Source organism: Triticum urartu, chromosome 5A, assembly GCF_056163025.1.
Source record: "Triticum urartu cultivar PI428250 chromosome 5A, HENAU_Tu73, whole genome shotgun sequence".
NCBI lineage: Eukaryota > Viridiplantae > Streptophyta > Magnoliopsida > Poales > Poaceae > Triticum > Triticum urartu.
Genome location: NC_141877.1, coordinates 231,915,912 through 231,934,162, shown reverse-complemented (window position 1 = coordinate 231,934,162; position 18,251 = coordinate 231,915,912).

Genomic DNA, 18,251 nt, shown 5'->3' with positions numbered 1-18,251 from the left:
GCCGCTTCTGCTGCATCGGCCTCCTCCACAGTGAACCCGAACTCGCCCGCGGCTGCGGCTGCCGCTGCCTCCTCCAGCCTAGTGGCGATGAGCGCCATCTCCGCATCCGTGGTGTCGCAGGTGAGGCCGTCCTTCTCGTCGAGGCGGATTGGCACTTCCACCAAGTCGTCGAAGAATTGCTGCACGACCTCGTCTGCAGGCTCCTGCCAAGTTGGCACAATCCCATGCGAGTCGCACTGCGGCATCATTGCATGGATGCGGTCGAGCGCGGAATTGTTGCACAAAGGCACGACGCCCCCCGGCAACCTGAACACCTCGGGATGCTGGGGGTCATATTTGAACAGCTCCTGCAGCATCGCGTTGAGCTCCAGGACTGTGAAGTTGTAGTTGAGGCCTGGCCGCAGCCTCATGATGTCTGCCGCGTTCTTGAACTCCCAAGTGGGCCTCCCCCGTTCCTGCAGGGGGGCGATGCGGCGGCGAAGGAAGTCTGCGCCAACAGCGCCAACAGTAAGCCCGGCAAGCCTCAGGCGCAGGATCCTGGTGATGGCAATCTTCAGCCTGGCGTCCTCCGGAGCCATGTCACTCCAATCGCTGCCGCGTGCTACTGGGATTCGGCGTCGGATGGTAAATGGCTGCGGGCTCTCCTCGTCAATCCAGCACCAATCAGCTCTCCACTCCTCCCACTTGCCGCGGAATTCTCCCTCCAGATAGGTCTCTTTCTTGCCGGGCCTTGAGATCCAAGCAATCCCGCCGGATAGAGGCTCTCCTCTCTCTACTCGGGGTATGAAAAAGTGGCGGAAGAGGGCTACGTTGGGAAGGACTCCGACAAAGTTTTCGCAGAGGTGTGCGAAAACTGCCATTGTCAGGACGGCGTTGGGGGTGAAGTCAAGGAGATGGAATCCATAGGTGTTCATGATGTCGCAGAAGAAATCAGAGAAGGGCGGGCAGAGCCCGCAATAGAAGAACAATGCGAAGAAGGGGTACCCATTCGGAGCCTTCTTCCAAGCGGCGGCGGGGAGAACCTTTGTGCGCGGATGCGCGCGCGTCTCCGCCGACCAGAACAGATAGTAGTTCTCCCTCAGCTCCTTCGCGCCGAGCTTGGGGGGAAAACGGACCGCTCCTTCCACAGCGCCGCGAGCCGCTGCGCCTCGGTTGTCTTCACGGTCTTCCCCTTGTCGGTTTTTGGAGCCATGGCGGAAGTAGTGGAGGAGGTCGACGGCGTTGGTGGTGATAGTGGCGATGGGGGGCGGAGCGCTGCTCTCTCTCTCAGCTTTGGGGAGGCAAGGGAGCGGCGGAGATTTCTGAGATTGGGAACGGCAACGGGTGAGTGGGCCAACTGCCCCTGTTTCCCCTGCTTATAAAGGGGGAGGGGGCGGACGTTCCGCATTTCCGAATAAAGAAACCCCCACGACCTCTCCCACGACACCGCATTCAACGCGTGCCGTTCGGGGAGGGCGCGGTGGATACGGAGGAGATACGGCGTAACCTAGGCCGCGCGTGCCCGTGCCCTGTTTTGGGCCTGGCCCAACAGCGCTCGGCACCGTGTATGGCCCAGGCCCAGGGGCTCCTGTCGGTGTACTAGAGTAGGGGTACCCTAGTATCCCGAACTTGTGCACGGGAAGTCGCAGCATCCCGCGGCAAGGCTTGCCGGGTGACCGCCAAGATCCCCCGTGGTTCCTTTGGAGCCATTCAAGAACAAAGTGTCCAAGTCAAGAAGACAAGACCCCGGCAAGAGGAGCTTGCCGGGAAGGCCACTCAAGGCATTTCAAGGAACTTGCCATGGCGCACCACGCGTTCCGGCAAGACCCGGTGAGCGACAAGCTCCCGGACGCGACAAGACAACGACCGCGGCAAGGCGCTTGCCGCGGCAAGCCACCTCTCCGCGCCCGCGCTCCAGCACATCCACCAACGTGTCGCTCTGGGGTCCTTCCAGGCGTACGTGGCGGAAGGCTGTGCAGCTAGGGACGTGCGGTGGCAAGCGGCGCTGACAAGATCGCCATCGTGGCGAACGGTGGCGTCCCTGGCGGTCCCTTTTCGCACTGTTTAGGCGACACAGACGGGCATTTAAGACCCTTGTCCCCTGCCGTCAGGGTTAGGTATGATACACTATAGCAGGTAGCTGTGCCTACCACAACACCTTTCCATTTTTGCCCTTTACCTCCGTTGCCACCTGTCGGTAGCCCCTTGAGCATATAAAAGGAGGCCCGTGTGCAACGTAGAGGGGGGTTAGCCAGTTCGAACACTCACGCTCGGTCTTGCTAGCCGCTGGTGTGTACTGTAGCACTCCGCGCTCCCGAGCTAGAAATCAATACAAAACCACAAAGCAGGAGTAGGGTTTTACGCATCCGTGCGGCCCGAACCTGGGTAAATCGCTCGCGTGCTTCGCCTCGATTTGCTCTTTGCACGATCTCCGCCCCTGCCGAACCAAAAGGGACCCGGCCCGCCGGTCCCATAGGTGCCCGTGGATCAGTACCCCGGCACATTGTAACCGACTTTGTGTAACCCTAACCCTCTCTGGTGTCTATATAAACCAGAGGGTTTTAGTCTGTAGGGCAACATACATAACAACAATCATACCATAGGCTAGCTTCTAGGGTTTAGCCTCTCCGATCTCGTGGTAGATCTACTCTTGTACTACCCATATCATCAATATTAATCAAGCAGGACGTAGGGTTTTACCTCCATCGAGAGGGCCCGAACCTGGGTAAAACTTCGTGTCCCTTGCCTCCTGTTACCATCCGGCCTAGACGCACAGTTAGGGACCCCCTACCCGAGATCCGCCGGTTTTGACACTGACACTAGGTATTCAAGATTAATAAAAATATTTCTTATGAGTGTTTTGAATACTAAGAGAAGTTTGATGCTTGATGATTGTTTTGAGATATGGAGGTAATAATATCAAAGTCGTGCTAGTTGAGTAGTTGTGAATTTGAGAAATGCTTGTGTTGAAGTTTGCAAGTCTCGTAGCATGCACGTATGGTAAACGTTATGTAACAAATTTGAAACGTGAGGTGTTATTTGATTGTCTTCCTTATGAGTGGCGGTCGAGGACGAGCGATGGTCTTTTCCTACCAATCTATCTCCCTAGGAGCATGCGCGTAGTGCTTGGTTTTTGCTGACTTGTAGATTTTTGCAATAAGTATGTGAGTTCTTTATGACTAATGTTGAGTCCATGGATTATACGCACTCTCACCCTTCCATCATTGCTAGCCTCTTCGGTACCGTGCATTGCCCTTTCTCACATTGAGAGTTGGTGCAAACTTCGCCGGTGCATCCAAACCCCGTGATATGATACGTTCTTTCACACATAAACCTCCTTATATCTTCCTCAAAACAGCCACCATACCTACCTATTATGGCATTTCCATAGCCATTCTGAGATATATTGCCATGCAACTTTCCACCATTCCGTTTATCATGACACATTCATCGTTGTCATATTGCTTAGCATGATCATGTAGTTGACATAGTATTTGTGGCAAAGCCACCGTTCATAATTCTTTCATAGATGTCACTCTTGGTTCATTGCATATCCCGGTACACCGCCGGAGGCATTCATATAGAGTCATATCTTGTTCTAAGTATCGAGTTGTAATTCTTGAGTTGTAAGTAAATAGAACTGTGATGACCATCATTCATAGAGCATTGTCCTAAAAAAAGAGAAAGGAAAAATAAAAAAATAAAATAAAGAAGGGACAATGCTACTATCCTTTTTCCACACTTGTGCTTCAAAGTAGCACCATAATGTTCATGATAGAGAGTCTTTTGTTTTGTCACTTTCATATACTAGTGGGAATTTTTCATTATAGAACTTGACTTGTATATTCCAACAATGGGCCTCCTCAAGTGCCCTAGGTCTTTGTGAGCAAGCAAGTTAGATGCACACCCACTTAGTTTCTTTTGTTGAGCTTTCATACATTTATAGCTCTAGTGCATCTGTTGCATGGCAATCCCTACTCCTTGCATTAAGATCAATCGATGGGCATCTCCATAGCCCATTGATTAGCCTCGTTGATGTGAGACTATCTCTTTTTTGTGTCTTCTCCACGTAACCCCCATCATCATATTCTATTCCACCCATAGTGCTATATCCATGGCTCGCGCTCATATATTGTGTGAAAGTTTATAGGTTTGAGATTACTAAAGTATGAAACAATTGCTTGGCTTGTCATCGGGGTTGTTCATGATGACAGCATTCTTGTGTGACGAAAATGGAGCATGACTAAACTATATGATTTCGTAGGGATGAACTTTCTTTGGCCATGTTATTTTGATAGGACATAATTGCTTAGTTAGTATGTTTGAAGTATTATTATTTTTATGTCAATATGAACTTTTATCTTGAATCTTTCGGATCTGAGTATTCATACCACAATTAAGAAGAATTACATTAAAATTATGCCAAGAAGCACTCCGCGTCAAAAATTCTGTTTTTATCATTTACCTACTCGAGGACGAGCAGGAATTAAGCTTGGGGATGCTTGATACGTCTCCAACGTATCTATAATTTTTGATTGCTCCATGCTATATTATCTACTGTTTTGGACATTATTGGGCTTTATTATCCACTTTTATATTTTTTTTGGGAATAACCTATTAACCGGAGGCCCAGCCCAGAATTGCTGTTTTTTTGCCTATTTTAGGGTTTCGAAGAAAAGGAATATCAAACGGAGTCCAAATGGAATGAAGCCTTCAGGAACGTGATTTTCTCACCGAACATGATCCAGGAGACTTGGACCCTACGTCAAGAAACAAAGGAGGAGGCCACGGGGTAGGGGGGCACGCCTACCCCCCCCCCCCCCCGCCCCAGGCGCGCCCTCCACCCTCGTGGGCCCCCTGTTGCTCCATTGACGTACTCCTTCCTCCTATGAATACCTACGTACCCCAAACGATCAGATACGGAGCCAAAACCCTAATTCCACCGCCGCAACTTTCTGTATCCACGAGATCCCATCTTGGGGCCTGTTTCGGAGCTCCGCCGGAGGGGGTATCCATCACGGAGGGCTTCTACATCATCACCATAGCCCCTCCGATGAAGTGTGAGTAGTTCACCTCAGACCTACGGGTCCATAGTTATTAGCTAGATGGCCTCTTCTCTCTTTTTGGATCTCAATACAATGTTCTCCCCCTCTATTGTGGAGATCTATTCGATGTAATCTTCTTTTTGCTGTGTGTTTGTTGAGACCGATGAATTGTGGGTTTATGATCAAGTCTATCTATGAACAATATTTGAATCTTCTTTGAATTATTTTATGTATGATTGGTTATCTTTGCAAGTCTCTTCGAATTATCAGTTTGGTTTGGCCTACTAGATTGATCTTTCTTGCAATGGGAGAAGTGCTTAGCTTTGGGTTCAATCTTGTGGTGTCCTTTCCCAGTGACAGTAGGGGCAGCAAGGCACGTATTGTATTGTTGCCATAGAGGATAACAAGATGGGGTTTTCATCATATTGCATGAGTTTATACCTCTAGATCATGTCATCTTGCTTAAGGCGTTACTCTATTTTCATGAACTTAATACTCTAGATGCATGCTGGATAGCGATCGATGAGTGGAGTAATAGTAGTAGATTGATACGTCTCCAACGTATCTATAATTTTTGATTGCTCCATGCTATATTATCTACTGTTTTGGGCAATATTGGGCTTTATTATCCACTTTTATATTACTTTCGGGACTAACCTGTTAACCGGAGGCCCAGCCCAGATTTGTTGTTTTTACCCTGTTTTAGGGTTTCGAAGAAAAGGAAAATCAAACGGAGTCCAATTGACCTGAAACTTCAGGAACTCATTTTTGGAAGGAAAGAAGCCCATAAGACTTGGAGTGCACGTCGGGGGACCTACAAGGAGGCCATGAGGCAGGGGGCGCGCCCACCCCCCTAGGGCGCGCCCTCCACCCTCGTGGGCCCCTCGTGGCCCCCCTGACGTACTTCTTCTGCCTATATATCTCCATATACCCTAAAAACATCCGAACATACAATAGATCGGGAGTTCCACCGCCAGAAGCCTCTATAGCCACCGAAAGCCAATCTAGACCCGTTCCGGCACCTTGCCGGAGGGGGAATCCTTCTCCGGTGGCCATCTTCATCATCTCGGCGTTCTCCATGACGAGGAGGGAGTAGTTCTCCCTCGGGGCTGAGGGTATGTACCAGTAGCTATGTGTTTGATCTCTCTCTCTCTCTCGTGTTCTTAATTTGGCATGATCTTGATGTATCGCAAGCTTTGCTATTATAGTTGGATCTTATGTTTCTCCTCCCCCTCTTCTCTCTTGTAATGAATTGAGTTTCCCCTTTGATGTAATCTTATCAGATTGAGTCTTTAAAGATTTGAGAACAATTGATGTATGTCTTGCCGTGCGTATCTGTGGTGACAATGGGATGCCACGTGATTCACTTGATGTATGTTTTGGTGATCAACTTGCGGGTTCTGCCCATGAACCTATGCATAGGGGTTGGCACACGTTTTCATCGCGATTCTCCGGTAGAACTTTGGGGCACTCTTTGAGGTCCTTTGTGTTGGTTGAATAGATGAATATGAGATTGTGTGACGCATATCGTATAATCATACCCACAGATACTTGAGGTGACATTGGAGTATCTAGGTGACATTAGGGTTTTGGTTGATTTGTGTCTTAAGGTGTTATTCTAGTACGAACTCTAGGGCTGTTTGTGACACTTATAGGAATAGCCCAACGGATTGATTGGAAAGAATAACTTTGAGGTGGTTTCGTACCCTACCATAATCTCTTCATTCGTTCTCCGCTATTAGTGACTTTGGAGTGACTCTTTGTTGCATGTTGAGGGATAGTTATATGATACAATTTTGTTATTATTGTTGAGAGGACTTGCACTAGTGAAAGTATGAACCCTAGGCCTTATTTCCTATCATTGCAATACCGTTTACGCTCGCTTTTATCACTTGCTACCTTGCTGTTTTTATATTTTCAGATTACAAAAACTATTATCTACTATCCATATACCACTTGTATCACCATCTCTTCGCCGAACTAGTGCACCTATACAATTTACCATTGTATTGGGTGTGTTGGGGACACAAGAGACTCTTTGTTATTTGGTTGCAGGTTTGCTTGAGAGAGACCATCTTCATCCTACGCCTCCTAAGGATTGATAAACCTTAGGTCATCCACTTGAGGGAAATTTCCTACTGTCCTACAAACCTGTGCACTTGGAGGCCCAACAACGTCTACAAGAAGAAGGTTGTGTAGTAGACATCATGGTCTTTTCTGGCGCCGTTGCCGGGAGGCGAGGAAAGCGGCACTAACACCCCGTCAACTAAGCTCTTTTCTGGCGCCGTTGCCGGGGAGGTTAGCGCTTGAAGGTATATCTTTAGATCTTGCAATCGAGTCTTTTAGTTTCTTGTTTTATCACTAGTTTAGTTTATAAAAGAAAATTACAAAAAATGGAAGTAAGTTTACCTCATACGCTTCATCTTTTTAATAACTTTCGTGAGTATGATGGAAAGGATAATTGTGCTCAAGTGCTAGAAGAAGAAATCTATACAATGTTTGGCACTAAATATTTGAATGATGAGCATGATTGCAATGTTGTTAGTATGAATTCCTTGAATATCCATGATGCTAATGATATGCAAAGCCACAAGCTTGGGGAAGCTATGTTTGATGACGATGATATTTTTTGTCCCCCAAGTTTTGATGAGCAAATTTATTATGATGAAAGCATGCCTCCTATCTATGATGATTATTGTGATGACACGTATGCTTTAAAGAATAATGATAACCATGAAACTTGTCATCTTGATCTTAATTTTCAATCACATGATAGTTATTTTGTTGAGTTTGCTCCCACTATTATTCATGAGAAGAATTTTGCTTGTGTGGAGAGTAGTAAATTTTCTATGCTTGTAGATCATGAAAAGAATGCTTTAGGTGCTGGTTATATTGTTGAATTCATTCATAATGCTACTGAAAATTATTATGAGGGAGGAACATATGCTTGTAGGAATTGCAATAATATCAAGTTTCCTCTCTATGTGCTTAAAATTTTGAAGTTATGCTTGTTTTACTTTCCTATGCAAGTTGATTCTTGTTCCCGCAAGTTGTTTGCTCACAAAATCCCTATGCATAGGAAGTGGGTTAGACTTAAATGTGCTAGTCATATCTTCATGATGCTCTCTTTATGTTACAATTCTTATCTTTTATGTGAGCATCATTGAAATCATCATGCCTAGCTAGAGGCGTTAAACGATAGCGCTTGTTGGGAGGCAACCCAATTTTATTTTAGTTCCTTTCTTTTTTTCCTGTTTAGTAATAAATAATTCATCTAGCCTCTGTTTAGATGTGGTTTCATGCTTTTAATTAGTGTTTGTGCCAAGTAGAACCTTTGGGAAGACTTGGGTGAAGTCTTTATGATCATGCTGTAAAAAACAGAAACTTTAGCGCTCACGAGAATTGCTGCCATTTTTATTTGGAGAGTGATATTTAGTTAATTCTTTTTTCAGATTATTAATAGATAAATTCCTCAGGTCCAGAAATTTATTTGATAATTTTATGAGTTCCAGAAGTATACGTTTGATCCAGATTACTACAGACTGTTCTGTTTTTGACAGATTCTGTTTTTCATGTGTTGTTTACTTATTTTGATGAATCTATGGCTAATAAAATACTTTATAAACCATAGATAAGTTGGAATAAAGTAGGTTCAACATCAATATAAATAAAGAATGAGTTCATTACAGTACCTTGAAGTGGTGTTTTGTTTTCTTTCGCTAACGGAGCTTACGAGTTTTCTGTTAAGTTTTGTGTTGTGAAGTTTTCAAGTTTTGGGTAAAGATTCGATGGACTATGGAATAAGGAGTGGAAAGAGCCTAAGCTTGGGGATGACCAAGGAACCCCAAGGTAATATCCAAGGACAACCAAGAGCCTAAGCTTGGGGATGCCCCGGAAGGCATCCCCTCTTTCGTCTTCGTTCATCGGTAACTTTACTTGGAGCTATATTTTTATTCACCACATGATATGTGTTTTGCTTGGAGCATCAATTTATTTTGTTAGGATTTGCTTGCTGTTATTTAGAACAATATTTTGCATCTTTTATTTCAATAAAAGTGGCATTGATATCCTTTACTATGCCTATGTTACAAGTATACATGTTGCTGTTTGAAAACAGAAAGTTTACCGCTGTTGCAATAATTCCCTAGAAAAGTCAGAATGTGATAAAATGTTGAAACCTTTTGCATATTAATCTCTGATAAATTTACTACAGCCGGAATTTTCTTTTATAATTTTTGGAGCTAGGGAAGTATGGATGTTGCAGTATTCTTTACAGACTATCCTGTTTAGGAAGATTGCTGTTATGTTTGCATTGTTTGCATATGTTTGCTTCTTTAATGATTCTATTTGAGGATAGGACTATTAAATCTGCAGAGGCATTTAGTATGCAATGTTGAATAATAATTTTAGTGATTTGCTACAGTAGAGTATGATAAGGTTTTTGCAATGGTTTATACTAACTTATCTCACGAGTCCTTGTTGAGTTTTGTGTGGATGAAGCTTTTGAGATTTAGGGAGACCGTGATATGAGAGGAATTAAGGAGACACAAAAGCTCAAGCTTGGGGATGCCCAAGGCACCCCAAGATAATATTTCAAAGTCTCAAGTGTCTAAGCTTGGGGATGCCCCGGTTGGCATCCCACCTTTCTTCTTCAACAAATATCGGTTAGTATCGGTTGATCCTAAGTTTTTGCTTCTTCACATGATGTTTGCTATTTTTAGAATGTCATTTTATTTTGCTTTGCTTGCTGTTTGAATAAAATATCAAGATCTGAAATTATTAAATGTTAGAGAGTCTTCACATAGCTGCATAATTATTCGACTACTCGTTGATCTTCACTTATATCTTTCGGAGTAGTTTGTCATTTGCTCTAGTGTTTCACTTATATCTTTTAGAGCATGGCGGTAGTTTTATTTTGAAGAAATAGATGAACTCTAATGCTTCACTTAGATTATTTTGAGAGTCTTAAATAGAATTGTAATTTGCTTAAAATCCAAATATGCTAGGTATTCAAGAATAATAAAATTCTCTTATGAGTGTGTTGAATACTAAGAGAAGTTTGATACTTGATGATTGTTTTGAGATATGAGGATGGTAATATTAGAGTCATGCTAGTTGAGTAGTTGTGAATTTGAGAAATACTTGTGTTGAAGTTTGTGATTCCCGTAGCATGCACGTATGGTGAACCGTTATGTGATGAAGTCGGAGCATGATTTATTTATTGATTGCCTTCCTTATGAGTGGTGGTCGGGACGAGCGATGGTCTTTTCCTACCAATCTATCCGCCTAGGAGCATGCGTGTAGTACTTTGTTTCGATAAATAATAGATTTTTGCAATAAGTATATGAGTTCTTTATGACTAATTTTGAGTCCATGGATTATACGCACTCTCACCCTTCCACATTTGCTAGCCTCTCTAATACCGCACACCTTTTGCCGGTACCATAATCCCACCATATACCTTCCTCAAAACAGCCACCATACCTACCTATTATGGCATTCCCATAGCCATTCCGAGATATATTACCATGCAACTTTCCACCGTTCCATTTGTTATGACACGCTTCATCATTGTCATATTGCTTGCATGATCATGTAGTTGACATCGTATTTGTGGCAAAGCCACCGTTCATAATTCTTTCATACATGTCACTCATTGAAAATCCCGGTACACCGCTGGAGGCATCCATATAGAGTCATATCTTGTCCTAAGTATCAAGTTGTAATTCTTGAGTTCTAAGTAAATAAAAGTGTGATGATCATCATTATTAGAGCATTGTCCCAGTGAGGAAAGCATGATGGAGACTATGGTTCCCCCACAAGTCGGGATGATACTCCGGACGAGAAAAAAAGAGGCCAAAGAATCCCAAATAAAAAAAGGAGAAAAGAGGCCATAAAAAAAGAAGGCCCAAATAAAAAAATATAAAAAAATATAAAAATGAGAGAAAAAGAGAGAAGGGGCAATGCTACTATCCTTTTACCACACTTGTGCTTCAAAGTAGCACCATGATCTTCATGATAGAGAGTCTCCTATGTTGTCACTTCCATATACTAGTGGGAATCTTTCATTATAGAACTTGGCTTGTATATTCCGATGATGGGCTTCCTCAAAATGCCCTAGGTCTTCGTGAGCAAGCGAGTTGGATGCACACCCACTAGTTTCTTTTGTTGAGCTTTCATATACTTATAGCTCTAGTGCATCCGTTGCATGGCAATCCCTACTCACTCACATTGATATCTATTGATGGGCATCTCCATAGCCCGTTGATACGCCTAGTTGATGTGAGACTATCTTCTCCCTTTTTGTCTTCTCCACAACCACCACTCTATTCCACATATAGTGCTATATCCATGGCTCACGCTCATGTATTGAGTGAAGATTGAAAAGGTTTGAGAACATCAAAAGTATGAAACAATTGCTTGGCTTGTCATCGGGGTTGTGCATGATTTAAATATTTTGTGTGGTGAAGATAGAGCATAGCCAGACTATATGATTTTGTAGGGATAACTTTGTTTGGCCATGTTATTTTGAGAAGACATAATTGCTTAGTTAGTATGCTTGAAGTATTATTGTTTCTATGTCAATATTAACTTTTGTCTTGAATCTTATGGAGCTGAATATTCATACCACAATTAAGAAGAATTACATTGAAATTATGCCAAGTAGCATTCCACATCAAAAATTATCTTTTTTATCATTTACCTACTCGAGGACGAGCAGGAATTAAGCTTGGGGATGCTGATACATCTCCAACGTATCTATAATTTTTGATTGCTCCATGCTATATTATCTACTGTTTTGGGCAATATTGGGCTTTATTATCCACTTTTATATTACTTTCGGGACTAACCTATTAACCGGAGGCCCAGCCTAGATTTGCTGTTTTACCCTGTTTTTGCATTTCAAAGAAAAGGAAAATCAAATGGAGTCCAATTGACCTGAAACTTCATGGAACTCATTTTTCAAAGAAAAGAAGCCCAGAAGACTTGGAGTGCACGTCGGGGGACCTACAAGGAGGCCACGAGGCAGGGGGCGCGTCCACCCCCCTAGGGCGCGCCCTCCACCCTCGTGGGCCCCTCGTGGCCCCCCTGACGTACTTCTTCTGCCTATATATCTCCATATACCCTAAAATCATCCGAACATACAATAGATCGGGAGTTCCGCCGCCAGAAGCCTCCATAGCCACCGAAAGCCAATCTAGACCCGTTCCGGCACCCTGCCGGAGGGGGAATCCTTCTCCGGTGGCCATCTTCATCATCCCGACGCTCTCCATGACGAGGAGGGAGTAGTTCTCCCTCGGGGCTGAGGGTATGTACCAGTAGCTATGTGTTTGATCTCTCTCTCTCTCTCATGTTCTTGATTTGGCACGATCTTGATGTATCGCGAGCTTTGCTATTATAGTTGGATCTTATGTTTCTCCTCCCCCTCTTCTCTCTTGTAATGAATTGAGTTTCCCCTTTGAAGTAATCTTATCGGATTGAGTCTTTAAAGATTTGAGAACACTTGATGTATGTCTTGCCGTGCGTATCTGTGGTGACAATGGGATGCCACGTGATTCACTTGATGTATGTTTTGGTGATCAACTTGCGGGTTCCGCCCATGAACCTATGCATAGGGGTTGGCACACGTTTTCGTCGTGATTCTCTGGTAGAACTTTGGGGCACTCTTTGAGGTCCTTTGTGTTGGTTGAATAGATGAATATGAGATTGTGTGACGCATATCGTATAATCATACCCACGGATACTTGAGGTGACATTGGAGTATCTAGGTGACATTAGGGTTTTGGTTGATTTGTGTCTTGAGGTGTTATTCTAGTACGAACTCTAGGGCTGTTTGTGACACTTATAGGAATAGCCCAACAGATTGATTGGAAAGAATAACTTTGAGGTGGTTTCGTACCCTACCATAATCTCTTCGTTCGTTCTCCGCTATTAGTGACTTTGGAGTGACTCTTTGTTGCATATTGAGGGATAGTTATATGATCCAATTATGTTATTATTGTTGAGAGGACTTGCACTAGTGAAAGTATGAACCCTAGGCCTTATATCCTATCATTGCAATACCATTTACGCTCACTTTTATCACTTGCTACCTTGCTGTTTTTATATTTTCAGATTACAGAAACTATTATCTACTATCCATATACCACTTGTATCACAATCTGTTCACCGAACTAGTGCACCTATACAATTTACCATTGTATTGGGTGTGTTGGGGACACAAGAGACTCTTTGTTATTTGGTTGTAGGGTTGCTTGAGAGAGACCATCTTCATCCTACGCCTCCTACGGATTGATAAACCTTAGGTCATCCACTTGAGAGAAATTTGCTACTGTCCTACAAACCTCTGCACTTGGAGGCCCAACAACGTCTACAAGAAGAAGGTTGTGTAGTAGACATCATAGATGCAGACTGGAGTCGGTCTACTTGTCTGGGACACGATGCCTATATACATGATCATACCTAGATATTCTCATAACTATGCTCAATTCTGTCAATTGCTCAACAGTAATTCGTTCACCCATCGTAAAATACTTATGTTCTTGAGAGAAGCCACTAGTGAAACCTGTGGCCCCCGGGTCTATCTTCATCATATTAATCTTCCAATACTTGGTTATTTCCTTGCTTTTCCTTTGCTTTTATTTTACTTTGCATCTTTATCATAAAAATACAAAAAATATTATCTTATCATATCTATCAGATCTCACTCTCGTAAGTGGCCGTGTAGGGATTGACAACCCCTTATTACGTTGGTTGTGAGGATTTATTTGTTTTGTGAAGGTACGAGGGACTCGCGTGTAGCCTCCTACTAGATTGATACCTTGGTTCTCAAGAACTAAGGGAAATACTTACGCTACTTTACTGCATCATCCCTTCCTCTTCGGGGAAAACCAACACAGTGCTCAAGAGGTAGCAGCAACCTACACACTAATAGGTAAAGATAGGTCCTAATCCCACCCGAGTATGTGTAGATTGGGTTCGTTTTCCCATGCTATGCTCCGGATCCGACGCAAAATTTTGGCAGCACCTGCCCGCTGTTCTCCTGATACATGTCTCGGCAATAAGCAGAGAGGATGTGTACCCGGAGAACAACAGGGAGGCACTGATGAAATTCTGCATCAGATCCGGAGCAGAGCATATGGGAAAATGAACCCAATCTACACATACTCGGGCTGTCCATGGATAACATTGGACAATTCGAAAGAATCACAATTATAAATATGCAAATGCATGCATATTTATAGATATAACCCTTTTGAACGGGAGACGCATAGTGGTTACACATACTGATGATTGACACCTATAGCTAGCAAGTTTCATTGGCACGAAGACCGGAATAGAGCAAAAGAAGGGGGAGGAGGAGATGTCATTTCTGCTCACCAACGAACGCAGGGGCGGAGCTCGTCGAACGCACAGGGAGGTCATCAAACACTACACCCTCGCAGCGACGAAACAACTGCACATTTAAATACACCCAATCAACACAAATATATATCTATATATATATGATGTTTTGCATAACAAAATGGAAAAATATACGACCTAACTCATAATTCACAAATATATGACCCCGCCGGCCTCTGGAAGGCCAAAGAGCACCTTTTGGGGAGGTGTCAGGGGTCGGGGTGTCGTGTCGGGGTAGGGGTGCCGTGTCCGGTCGGGGTGCTATTTTGGGGTCGGGGTGTCGGGGTTTGGTGTCGGGGGCGGGGTGTCGGGGTCAGGGGGTCGGGATGCCGTGTCGGGGTCGGGGTGCTGTTTCGGGGTCAGGGTGTCGGGGTGCCATGTCGGGGTCGGGGTGCTGTTTCGGGGTCAGGGTGTCAGGGTGCTGTGTCGGGGTCGGGGTTCTGTTTCGGGGTCGGGGTGTCGGGGTGTCGTGTCGGGGTTGGGGTTCTGTTTCGGGGTCAGGGTGTCGGGGTGTCGTGTCAGGGTGTCGGGGTCGGGGTGCTGTTTCGGGGTCGGGGTGTCGGGGTGTCGTGTCGGGGTGTCGGGGTCAGGGGGTCGAGGTGCCGTGTCGGGGTCGGGGTGCAGTTTCGGGGTCTAGGTGTCATGTCGGGGTGTCGGGGTCAGGGCGTCAGGGGGTCGGGGTGTTTCCTTCTCTCCTTCTACTTCTTACCTTCTCTTCTTCTTCTTTCCTTTCTTCTTCTTCTTCTTCTTCTTCTTCTTCTTTCCTTCTCTTCTTCTTCTTCTTCTTCTTCTTCTTCTTCTTCTTCTATTTCTTCCTTATTTTCCTTTTTCCTCTTCTTCTTCTCATCTTCTCCTTTTTTTTTTCTTCTTCTTCTTCTCCTCCTCCTCCTCCTCCTCTTCTTCTTCTTCTTCTTCTTCTTCTCCCCCCTTCTACATATTCTTCTTTTCTTCTTCTTCTTCTTCTTCTTCTTCTTCTTCTTCTTCTTCTTTCATCTTTTTTCTACTTCTTTTAATTATATGACAAATTAACTAAAACCCATGCACTAGTCTAATCTAATATAATCTAGCACTAAATCTAACACTAATAGATATCTTGTCTAATCTAACAATTAAATAGCAAAAAAAAGAAAAAAAATAGAAAAAACAACTCATCGGAGATGGCCTTGGCCGAGGCTTCGCAGCAGCACGGTGGCGGTGGCGATGGGGGCAGCAGGGCTCCGGGGGCGACGGTAGCGCCGGGGCGCTGGGCAGGTGGTGGGGGCGGCGGGGCGCCGCGGTGGCGGGCTGTTCGGGCGGTGGGGCGGTGGTGGGTAGTCAGGGCGACGGGGCGAGGGGCGAAGGGGCAAGGGGGCAGCGGCGGGTGGTGGGGTGGTGGGGCAAAGGGGGAGGCGGGTGGTCAGGGCGACGGGGCGAGGGGCGGTGGGTGGGCGGGTGGCGGGGCAAGGGGGCGGCGGAGGGTGGCGGTGGTCGTCGAGGAGGAGAGGACAGAAACACACACACACACACACACACACAGAGAGAGAGAGAGAGAGAGAGAGAGAGAGAAATAAAGAGAGAGGCGGGGCGGGGCTCGGCCGTTAGTTAGGTCAATTCTTTAGCGTCCGCCCTCCTTTGTCGTCTGCTTTTTTGCTCTTTGCCGTTTGCTAGCAGACGACAAAGAGGGGGGCCATTAGGTTTTTTCTAAGTAGCTCGTTAGTGGGGCCCACCTCTCTCTTTGGCGTCTGCCAGCTGACGGCAAAGATTCTTTGTCGTCCACTAGCAGACGACAAAGAATTGGCTGATGGCAAAGACCTTCTTTGCCATCAGCCAGTTCTTTGTCGTCCGTTTTCTGTAAGCGGACGGCAAAGACCTGCTTTCCCATCAGCCAGCAGATAGAAAAGAATTGGCAGATGGCAAATAAGCTAATTCAAGTAGTGTCTCTATCTTGTTGTGATGAATTGAGTTTTTCCCTTTGAGATTTCGTGGTTATCGGATCGAATACTTTTATGGATTTGAGAACAATTGATATATGTCTTGCAATTGAATACTTGATATATGTTTTGGCACTCAACTTGCGGACTCCCTCGGTGACATTGGGGTAATATATGCATAGGGGTTGATGCACGTTCATGTCCTTGTTTCTCCGGTAGAAATCTTGGGGCACTCTTGTAGTTCTTTGTGTGGATTGAGGATTATGAATATGAATATGCTTTGGTGTTATTCTAGTAGGAACTCTAGGATAGATCGAACGGAAAAATAGCTTTGTGTTATTTTAGTACGAACTATTGAATAGATCGAACGGAAAGAATAGCTTTGAGGTGGTTTAGTACCCTACAAACAATTCCTTTCTTTTGTTGTCCGCTAATAGGAACTCGAGAGTGATTCTTCGTTACACTTTGAGGGATAATCATATGATCCAACTATGTTAGCATTGTTGAGAGATTGCACTAGCGAAAGTACGGACCCTAGGCCTTGTTTTCAAGCATTGCAATACCGTTTTTGTGCCCATTTAGTATTTTCTACCTTGCTGTTTTTATTTATTCGGATTATAAAAATATATTTCTATCATCCATATTACACTTTTATCACCATCTCTTCACCGAACTAGTGCACCTATACAATTTGCCATTGTATTGGGTGTGTTGGGGACACAAGAGATTTCTTGTATTTGGTTGCTTGGTGGTTTGAGAGAGACCATCTTCATCCTACACCTCTCATGGATTGATAAACCTTAGGTCATCCACTTGAGGGAAAGTTGCTACTGTCCTACAAAACTCTACCTTGGAGGTCCAACACGTGTCTACAAGAATAAAGTTGCATAGTAGACATCATGATGCTAGTACCTTGCTTGATGATAATGATGTGCCACTTGGTGATTTTCTTGATGAACAAATTGCTAGAGTAATACAACATGATGTTGTTGAATCTGATGATGAGCTTGAAACTGAATCTCCTGAAACATCTGCTAGAACTAGCCTTCCTAGATATGAATTGCCTAAGGTACCAGAAGGTTATGTTATTAATGAGGAGACAACTAGAGATATTCTTGCTTGTAAGGATAGAGATGATCTAGAGAAATTATTATGCAAGTATAAAGAAAAATCTCTGAATGCTAGAATGCAATGTGATCCTAAGTTTGCTACTTCACTGATCTTTATTGATGATAGGGATTATGAATTCTCTGTCGACCCAGAGTTAATTACTTTGGTTGAATCTGATCCTTTCCATGGTTATGAAACTGAAACTGTCGTGGCACATCTTACTAAGTTGAATGACATAGCCACCCTTTTTACTCATGATGAGAAAACTCGCTATTACTTTATTCTCAAATTATTTCCGTTCTCATTAAAGGGTGATGCTAAAGCTTGGTACAATATTCTTGCTCTTGGTTGTGTGCGTAGTCCCCAGGATATGATTTATTACTTCTCTGAAAAAATATTTCCCTGCTCATAAGAAACAAGCTGCTTTTACAGGAAATATTTAACTTTATGCAAATTAAAGAAGACAGTCTCCCACAAGCTTGGGGGAGGCTTTGCCAGTTACTTAATTCTTTGCCTGATCATCCTCTTAAGAAAAATGCAATACTTGATATCTTCTATAATGATTTGCTAGATAGTGGAGCTGGTTGCCTTTTCAGGGACCGAACTGTTGGGAAAGCTGAAGAATTATTGAATAATATATTGAAAAATTATGATGATTGGACTCTTCCTGAACCATCGCCTAAGCCCACTCCTAAGAAGAGGGGTATATTATATCTTAGTCCTGAAGATATGCAAGAGGCAAAGAAATCTATGAAGGAAAAAGGTATTAAAGCCGAGGATGTTAAAAATTTACCTCCTATCG